A 10,764-nucleotide genomic window follows, 5' to 3' on the forward strand; every position below is an offset into this window, starting at 1 on the left:
GCATGCTGATTACTATCATGACTTTTAAAGCTCTAATTGCAAAATAACAGTGTGTTTCATCTGGAAGGAACTTAGAAAACATATTATTTGCAAGGCAATTAGAGTGTGCTTGAAAACTCATCTGTCTTTGAACAATTTGGACAACTACTGCTGATGTGACTTGATCCCTCTTTTGTTATTTTGCAATTACTACATTTTATTATTTTGCTATTATTCTATTATTACTTAACACTGCATTTCCTGTAGCGTGCTGAAATGTGCTTATGAACTTCAGTGTTTGACAAAGTTCTCACAAAGTCAAGGTGAGATGTCTCAGTTCATTATGTGCAAGGTGGTCTCTTTGAGAGGCTGTGTTTGTGTAAAATGAAAGGACTGTCCTCTAAACCAGGCCTGCAGATAGGGCATTTTTTTTTGGATAGCCCATTTGAAAAAATCCATTTTTCTTTGTCCCACAGGGGTTGGTTGTACTGCCAGTTGTCTTTGTCCTGCCAGGCCATTGAGCTAATTGTGGGCTGAAAGGAACAGCATGAAACTAGGCTCATCATTACAGAAGGGGACTGTAACAGTGCTTCTCATATTCAGTTTAATTTTTACACACAACAGAGTAATGTAAGTTTGGGGTTTTCTCATTGGTTAGTTTCCACAGAATCCTCATTTAGGAGCTTTTTTTTCCAGAATTCAGGTTGAAGAGTTGTTTCAGCTTGTGCCCAAGTCCAAAATTAATAGTGTAGGACTGAGCTTGAGGCTCTGCACCTAAAAGTTCCACTTCTTTGCCCAAGAATGGCATAACGACACCAAAGGAGAGCTGATCACTGAGTAGTCAGTGTTTAATTCCCAGTGGTACATTCCCATTAGCATGTAATAGGAAAGTCTTGCTTTCCTTACTCTCAGCAGTGTGCAGGGTTGTTTAAGATGCCAAAAAGCATACAAGGAGTGCAGGGATTTCAGTTTTCCAGGGATGTTCAGCATTGCACAGCTGCAGCACCATGCTGAGCGCAGACACTGCAGACCTCTGTGGCTGTACGTGTTGTATCCCTCTGCTTGGAAGGGAGCACCTTCAGCCTGGGCTTCCTTTACCTGTGCTGCTGCAGCAAGGGCAGAGGGCAGCTGAACTCTCATCATTAAGGGCTTGTGTTTGTAACTGGAACTGCGTTTCTGCAGGTGTTACCCAGAGGCTGGGGCTGCACCTGGAGACTGGGAACATCCATGACAGCTTGAAAATGCTCACATTCTGCAAGGATCAGATTTTGAAAAAACATCTGAGGAAAGTAGTTCAGAAGTAGTGCCAGTGCAAAGTGTCAGCTCTTCTGTAGAATATGAATGGCTAATTTTTATCTTAATTTGAAGTGTAATCAGCTCCGTTTGGCGATTTCTCTTGATAGCAGTTCATCTGTAATTAAGATTGACAACTTTTTGCAGAAGTAATGATTTTCAGAAATATTTTATTTCAGTGTCTTTGTTCTTGTTCTTTTGGCCTTTTTTTTTTTTTTTTTAAATCCCTCATGCTTTTATATCACAACCCCCTTTTGGCTGCTTGATATCACTTGAAACATCTGATAACTAAGTATCTAAGATAACTGATTGCTAAGTAGAAAAAAATAAAATGCAGGTTTCCCTTAAGAATCAAAAAGCAGGAGCATGAGTAAGAGCTGTGTTTGGCCTTTTTTCCAGATGTGGATTATATCATCCTCTTTGCTGATCTTTGGTGACCCAGGATCCAATGACCATCTGAGAACATGTTTGGTAGAAAAATAAAAGACTGACATTAAGAAATACCTGTATCCCTAAGCGTAACAAAAATATAGACATTAAGCAATGTATATTTATGTATATTTATGGGAATATATTGGAGTTGCTGAAACTTGTTTACTTAACAAACACATTGAAACTGAGGCTTAATTCTTGCTAAATATCACATTACTTTATTCAAGTGTCTTACATAGAATTGTGCCTATAAGCCAGATGTTGAGAAATTACTTCTTAACTTTCCTTCACATGAGGGTGTGGTACTTTTATATGTAAATTGCTACATGGATCTGCATCACAGAATTGCCCTCTCCTCAGTGTTCTATAAATCTGCTTCAATGGTTTTCAATGCTTATAGGATAGTTGAGCAGTGACATTACATTGAAAGACTGCATCTGAATTCCTTCTTCTGGATTTAGGACAGGGATTCAGTTACACTGTTAAGGTCTGCATAAGTGCTCCAGTCATGAGTCTGTTTTTCAGAAGCTCTTTTGACCTGGGTTCTGTTGTTTTTGTTTTGCTTAAAAGCATACAGAATCTGTTTTCATCCAGATGTACCTGCTTCAGACACTGAAATGACAATTAGTTGCAATACAGTTCCCCAGAAATTTTATCGTTCAGAAGTGCTTTGTAAAGTTTGGCGGCTTTAGCATGAAGGGTTCACTTTTAGTTTTGGTCTCCACTAATCCTCCCAACAGAAAATATAGCATTTTTAATAAAGGATTTCAGGGCTTTGAACAGGACATGTCTGCCAAGGCCTCTGGAGTTTTAAAGATTATTTGCACTCATGTTCTATTTCTACAATTTGTACAGTCAAGGTCTGCATCTGCTGTTACAGTTTTCATCTTTGTAAGACATTCTGCTGATAGAAGGATTGACAAATGCATTTCAGTATAGAAGTGATACAGACATGCTCAAAAGATGTCTGTGTTTTGGCTGATTCTTGGAGAGCAAACACTAGGTCACCTAGTAAAACCACTGATGAAGGATGAGAAATGCTTCTATTAGCAGTATTTTTTTTTTATTACTAAGTTAGAAATCAGAATTAAAAGACAGTCTAAATTACTTTGAAATAATAATTGCATGAAAACTCTGTTAAGCATTGGAATTCCCATCTGGGCTGAAGGAAGGCAACTCAGCTTCATCAAGACATATGAGAAGTCCCTGTATAAATTCTTTTTCATCTGATTCAGTAGTATTGCAAAACTTTTTAAAGCTCATAACTCTGTCTTACATTTAGTGCTGTAATAAGAACTTCCAAAATTAGTAAATATATTGTTAAGACTCCTTTGCATGATGAGAAATTCCATTGTTGATACTCAAATAGAAAAGGTGAACAGATCCCTTCCTCATCAGAAATGAGACTCCGTTGTTTCCATTGCATCCATCAGGATAGCAGTTGTGTTCTAGCAGTCTTTAAGTCTCAGTTTCAACTTTGTGTGTGATTGTCTTGGGTATACAGTAAGAATTCACTAAAGCTCTTGGCTTAAGTCCTTTACTTCTGTACAATGAATTGTACATAAAGGCAATGTACAAGAAAAGTTATTTTTCTGCTTTTTTTTTTTTTATTACAAAGGAAAAATACATGAAATATCTTAAAGGAATATTAGGAGTTTCATTATCAGGAGTTAAAAGCAGGAACTGTCACACTGTCTACAGTGAACAATAAATCTATAGTCACATCTAATTTACTCTTCATGAAGAAGAACAGAGCATGGCAAAGAGTGGTTGTCTTTTTGCTTGGCTTTGAATCCAGCAATGTACACAAATGCTGTCTATGTTCAGTTCTGTATCACGTATAAAAAATTGTGGAATTCTGTATCGAGAGTGCAAGAGGTGCAGGACAGCTTGATGCTGGCTCTGACTTGGGAGTGGGCTTTCAAATTAATGGTTTTCTGGTTTTTTATGTTGAATAAATAACTCTACAGTGTTAAATAGTAGAATGGTAAATAACTGTATCTTTGCCTTTAGAGTGGTTAGGGGTGTCCCTAGGTTTAAAAATGAGAGAACTGTATGAAGTACAGTACTTTAGCCCTGTTAACCAAATTATGCCAGCCCTGTGCTTTAGAGGCTATGAGAATAATCTCTTTCCAGTCCTGTTGAGCTCTGCATGGAGTCATCAGATTAAATGGTGTGATTAACTGGGTTAAGTACTAATTATATGAAGAGGATGCAAGAGATGTGCATTTTCTTTATTTTTCTCACACAGCTAGTGCTGTGGCACTGAGAAATGCTGCTCCTGTGGAGAGACATCAGAGTAAATATTGTCAATGAAGGTTCACTCAGAGACTTTGGAGGAACCAGAAAAATCAGTTAATCTTTAAGCTGCAGGCTTAAAATCTTCGTGCCAGCTAAACAATTCTAGCTCTGGTCCGTCACCAGGTAATATTATACTAGGAGAGTGTTGTGTCTACTCTGTTTGCTGAAGAACTTCTTCAAATACACCTCTTCAGAGTTATCATGAGTCTGCTTCCTGAGCAGACTCTTAATGGAATCGATTTACTAGATTGAGGATATAGGAGATCAAACAAATCAATCACCTTTTACCTGAAAATACAGCCATTACAACATGCAACTCTGCATGTCATTTCCTGACCTGTTTCCTGTTATTACACTGTAGTGCTAAAATGATATAATGTCATTTGTAAAGTACTGTGAAGAGTAAAAAGATTCTGGTCTTGATGTTGCAGTTCCTTGTGATGTGTTTTTTTATTTTTCAGGAAGATGGAAGAGTGCACTTTCTCAAGAAGTATTGCTATCATGCCTTTGAGCTTGGGGTGATGCACCCAGCACATGAGAGCTTGGCCTTTTACTGCCAGAGGCTTTGACTGTCTGCCTGACAGCAGGTGACATCCTGTCCAGGCTGTTAACCTGGCCAGCACCTGACAAGTCAGAGTTGTTCCTGAGAGAATGTGACTGTCTGGATTGCTTTGTTCAGATTTCAGAGCTACATAAGCATTTCTTGTTTTATCTTGCTGGCCTCCTGGTGTTAACCCGCTGGGTTTGGGAAAACTGAACAGACTGTTCCTCTCTGTCTCTTGTTCCCATTTTCCTCTATTCACAAAACTGTCCTAGAAACCTTAGCAAGTCTTATAACTTTAAGTTTTTAAATGCACAATCACATGAACCACTAGTGACACTGTGTGCTGTCGTTTGTAGTAAACAAAAGCATTATGGTTTTAAAATCTTTTTCTTTTCTCAGTAGGTTTTCCTGTTGGCAAATAATTTCATGTACATACTACTTAAACAGCAGTTTCATTCTTAAATGTCTAAACAATCTCCCACTCAAGAGGTTTTATAGTTTAATTACAGTGATAAATGGAAAAAAAAAAGTTATGCTCAAGCAACTCGCACCGTTAAGGTAGTATAGACTCTTCTAATATTTTGAATTTTGAATATTTCTATCCATTTTATTTCTCTTTTCTTTCTCTTTTGTCTTAAACACAAGTTATGAATTGTTTTCCTATTGTCTCCCCTCCTCCCCATCCCTCATTTACAAAGTAAAATGAAGCTAGAGGTTTTCCCTTTTCATTGGGTTCTGCTGCACTCAGGCAGCTGCTTTCCCTGGAGCCAAAAGAAGGCTGCTGGAAAGGGGTGCAGCATTAAGCAAATCCAGGATAAATTAGTAAGTGAATGAAATTCTAGCAGCATTAAATTGTTGTCTTTTTAAAAATAGACTGCTATTTCAGAACTTCAGTCTAATAGGAAGAGCTTATAAAGTTGTCTGCATACCTCCAGTCTCAGATGTATTTCTGGATTCTGAAATTCTCCTGCAGATTTCTTTAAGGAAAAGATAGAGGTGAGGTGAGGAACTGGAGTCTCTCATCTACAGACTTTATTTAAATAAACTTGGGATTTTGGATTGTGTTGCATGTGTGGTGGCTGTCCACAGAACTGCATCATGGGAGTGGATGCTTGCAGGAAAGATTACAGCTTCAAGATGTTCTAAAGTTTGTATATGCTGTACTTCTGCATATATTTGCTTTCTGCTTCCTTAGTTAGCCTGTGCTCCCTGAAATCATGGAATGTAATTAGCATCTGTGTAATACCATAGAGTTACATGTAATATTAGAGTTACATGTAATACCGTGGACTTAGTCTTCATTTCCGTTTCTGCAGATTTGTCAAAATCTCTTCCGTAAGCTTGAACATTGAATCTGTTACTTGCTACCATTTTAACAAAGTATCAGCAGTATCAAAAGATGAGTATGATCTTTTTTATTCACATTTGCTCTGTTCTTTCTAAAGAAACATAGTTCACATAACCCTTCATTTTCACAGTAATAATAGTACTGAGAGCAGTAATTGTAATAATAATAGTAGTAGTAATAATAATAATAATAATAATAACAACAATAGTCTGAGTCCTGGGACAGATACTCAACAAATAGCTGTAAGATTAGTTAATGAAATTAAATGCTAGCAAAATTTATCAACATTAATGTTAATTCAATTGCAAAAAGGTTTTACTGTTTAAATGTGATATGAAAAGTAGCATGGGTTTTAGGGATTTGAGATGTAGCAGCTTTTTTCACATGACTCTGTCTTTCAGTGGATCAGTAGCAAGGTCTGTATTGCTTGGAGCTCTGCAGTGTTCTTTTGCAGTTTCCCAGGGTATTGATCTGTGCTTGCCCTCAAATACTGTCTGCTCTGCTGATCCTTGCAGCAGGAGAGGTCAGTTGCCTAAGAGTGCTGGCACCTTCCTCAGCACACTGCTGCATTTGGAAATTCAGTTTCAGCATTATGAATTTTTCAGTGCTCCAAAACGAGGTCAGTTTAAAAGGAAAAAAAAAAACTAAAAAAATTAAAAAGGCTTGTAAAAGAAGCCTAGGATGCATGTGAAGCATTAAGCTGTAATACTGAAGCCAAAGTTACAAAAGAAGAGTAAAATCTAGTTGTGATTCATCTTGTTTAGGTTAATTTCCCTCACTTGGGATGATGAAGCTGATAGAAAATTTCAGTTTGCAGTAGGCTGTATTGAGTGTTTCTTGCTGCCTGTGTTTCTCTAGATCCCAATTTAAAAAATACCTATCCTAATCTCACTTCTGTTCTCAATCCAGTGGAAGAGGAATCCCTAGTGGGCAAGATGTCTTTGATACACACTTTGAGATTAGTGATTTATGACCTGTAAGTTGCCAAATAAGATCAGATTTTTTCCTGCTAAGCTCCTTGTCGCATCTTGAAGATTTGCTCTGCATTAACCAGTTTCCAGAGGTTAATCAAAGCTTCAGCAACACTGGGGAGCTTGTGCTGATTCCCCTGTGGCTCTGTGGCTCTGTGCCTGCAGAGCCTGGGGAGGTCATACGGGTGGCAAACCTGGTAGCAGTGCACTGCAGAGGTTTTTCAGCATGTGGTATCCAAATAGAGTTCCAGAGGTAAGAGCTGGTGTGAAGGTCATGTGGTCTGCATGGCAAGGGGACCCATTTCATTTGAGAAGGTGGCACACTCTTACATTACTAGAAAACTATGTCTAGGATTGTTTTCTGTTTCTGTGTTGTTTTCTGCTGTTTTCTAGACATTTCCAGTCTAATAATCAGTGAGACAAGAAATACAAATACCTGTCTTTCCATCTAGATTTTTTTTTTTTTATCTCTAGAAGCTATAGAGGTCCTCAAAGCAGGACTTTGTCATTTTGGGGCATTTAAAACTGGCTGGGCCAGAGAAGTTGCAGCACTTTCAGGGAATAATTCTTCAGCATTTTAAAAACCATGCAGACAGCCTTCATGATGGTGCTCTCCTGCCACTTTCATGTGGGTATTATATTTCTATATCTCTGTCTTCTATTAGTGAGGAATATAATTACTGTAATGCAGTGTTTTCTTAATACTCATTCAGGGCAAATCTCAAGGGTCTTAGAGATTGCTCTGAAAAATTGGAAGCTCCAGTCAGTATAAAGTATATTTGGAAATGCAGGGCAGGATTTATATGCCTTCAAGTAGGTCCCTGGAGAATAATACCAACTGCTTCTGCCCAGTTACACTGAAAAATTACCTTAAAATGCTTTTAGTGCTCAGTACATTTGAGTAGTGCATATAGAGTGATGCAACTAAATTCACTAAGGCCCAAGTCTAGTAAATAAGTAGGAAGTAGTGAAAGAAAACCGTAATAGGCAATATAAACCAGAACATTTTCTGGTTTTCTTGTATGAGAACACATTTTAGGTGCCTGTTCCTTGAAAATGACGGGGTGATTTCATTGTAGGCCATCTTCTTAGCAAGGCATATCTGCCTAAATATGCAATCATTTTTTTGATGTAAGTGAAGATTGATTTCTTCAGTGATTTCAGCAGGACTCTAAGTATTGCCTGTTTCTTACTTCTTGGATTATAGCTTGCTTTATCTGGAGAATATATTTTATTCTCACTAAAAAAGGAGTCAAACTAATTTTTAGTGAATTAGGCGTATTTTTTCTGTTATTTAAAAGGCTAATAAAGACTTTGTTTAATCTCTGTTTACTCAGAATACATACTTAATGGAAACAGATTTTATCTTGGAAGACCAATTCTAAGGCAAATTTACCTCATCTGCATTATACCTCAAAGAAGGAAATAAAATAGACTGGTCAGGCTAAAGTTTTGAAAGGGTAAATTTAGTTTCAAAATACAGTCAGATTTCAAATTAATTCCTCCCATGTATTTCAAAGACTTGGGAAATCAATGGGTTCTACTAATAAATTCTTTTTTTGTCTTTGTTTTTAATGCTAATTTCTGCACAATTCAAAGACTCAATGATTTTAATTCTCTTTCTAGCAGTTTTATCAGCAGTGCTGTGAAAGGATGAAAGGAATTACCCTCCTGCACCCCCTCCTCCCATTTTAGTTTCCGTTTCACAAGTCTTAATGTACTTGCTCAGTATCGTTTGTGTTATGTTGATTTTCTTTTCCGTATACCCTGTACATTGTGGAGGGTGGATTTGATGTGACACTCCACCAGCTGGGCTGCACCCAACCTGTGTTGGCGGGGTTATGTAAGCTCTGACTGCTGAGGGCTCTGTGCAGCTTTCCTTCATCTCGCCAAGAGCTTATTGCAGCCTGTCGGCAGATAACCCCTGGAGAGGTGGGAAGGTGAGTGTGTGCTGTGCCCTGACAGCCGTGTCACATGAAGTGCCTGTCAGTGTCCCTGCAGGACTCCCCGAGCTGCCGCACAGGCAGCCCGAGCGGGTGAGTGTGCGCTTGTGCTGGGGCAGCCTGCGCGTCCCTCCGGGTGGGTGTCTGTGGGTCAGGCTGTACCAGCCCTGGAGGCAGCAGGGTTAGCTGGTGAAGATCATGGGGAGATCTTTTAGGGGTGGAACACAAAACAGGGCACACCAGTGTGTTTTTCCTCTATCTCTCATCTCTGGTTTTGGCAAGAAGTCTGACTAAATAAGTGAGGGAAGTTGCTTAGATCTGTAGTTTTGTCCTACAGTGACCTGTGCTGAATAGTGCTCAGCCAGCAGATCTGGCAATGGGCTGCTCAGGTAAAAGTCTTGAGAGATTATGTTCCATCAGGATCTAAGTAACTGTCTTTAACTGTGGGGTCATTCCAAAAGATGAAGGTTTGAGTCTTTCCGCTGAGGTTAGGGGACACTTGGGTAAGCATCCACTTGTATTCTGCTTTGGTGTGAAGGGCTCAGGCTTCTTAAATTTCTAAATAGGTTGCAGAATTCCCTGTCTTTTGTTCCGAGTTACAATTGTAGAATTAAGTTTCAGGCTAGAGTTAGTATGTTCCAGTATAGAAGGGTATTTTTTGGCTGTTTTTTTCCTTTTTATACTAGATTTTCTTGGGTTTTTGTTGGGTTTTTTTTTGTTTGTTTGTTTTGGTTTGGTTTTTTTTGTACAGCATGTACACCAGGCTTTTCATTGTACATGAGTACATTACAACTTTGTTGTCTCTTCCTGCTTCCACTCTTGGTGCTGTGGCCAGTAAGTGAGGTTTTGCACAGAAGCCTTGAAAGTGTTTATTTTCCGTTTCAGCCAGGGTTGCTGCATATGTTAATGTTCCCTGTGTGGAAAAACAATGCCATGTCTTAGGCTAAGAACAATAGAATTATTTATATTGGTAAAGACCCTTAAGACGATCGAGTCCAATGTGTCATGGTTTGATAGTGCAATGAAGTGCTCCCTGTGCCCCTGCTCAAGGCTGGATTTAATATAGTGCATAGTCTGCAGTGCCTTAGGGCTGTACCCGCTTCAAGTGGAGCCATGTCTGTGAGCCACAGTCTCCTCAGGGCTACACCTGCTGCAGTATAGATTCACTCAAGTGAATTCACTCAGTCCTTGGAAGTGCATCTGCTGCAGTGTGGCCTGCAAGGGCCATAATCCCTCCAGAGGTGTACCTGCTATGCACAGTCACAGCCACTGACGCTTTCAGGGGCACATGCTCCCACCATCCACAGGTCCCTTCAGCTCAAGCTCACACTGGAGCTCCAGCTGGTCCAGTGCAGCAGCACAGAACTGGCAGGGGTGCTCTGCCCACCTGCCAGCCCAGGATCATTCCTGTGTCCATTATCAAAGCATTCCCAGGCACAGCAGGAAGGTGATAAGAATGATGTTCTTCATGTCTAGTTTTCATCAACAATAACTGACAAACTGAATGGTGTGCCAGCTAACTGTAGTAATTCTGGGATGTATGGAAATGAGTGGTATGTGGGCCTGGACAGAGACAGCAAGTAGTTCCTGGAGGTTCTCCATGGTCAGCGCCCTGTTAGTATTTCCTCCTACCTGAGCTGGGAACATACAGGTCTGTGTTCAGCCTGTAACCGTGCTGTATTTTGTGTTTTGAATAGTTGGGTTTTGGGGACTTTTAAAACAATTCATATGAAGCCCTGGGGTGTATTTTATATAGCCATTCTGTTTTCTGGCATTCACAGAAATAAGACTGAGAGCACATCTCATGTAAATAAAAAAAAATGTGCTCGGGACAAACCTTGAGCAAATGTTGACTTCCTTTGGCCACCGCAGTCATGCACTCAATATTACTTGAACATAAGCACAGAAGTTGAGCTATTCCTTTCCCTGTGGTGCCTGTCTGCACAGCAGAGA

Source organism: Parus major, chromosome Z (genome assembly GCF_001522545.3).
Source record: "Parus major isolate Abel chromosome Z, Parus_major1.1, whole genome shotgun sequence".
Lineage (NCBI taxonomy): Eukaryota > Metazoa > Chordata > Aves > Passeriformes > Paridae > Parus > Parus major.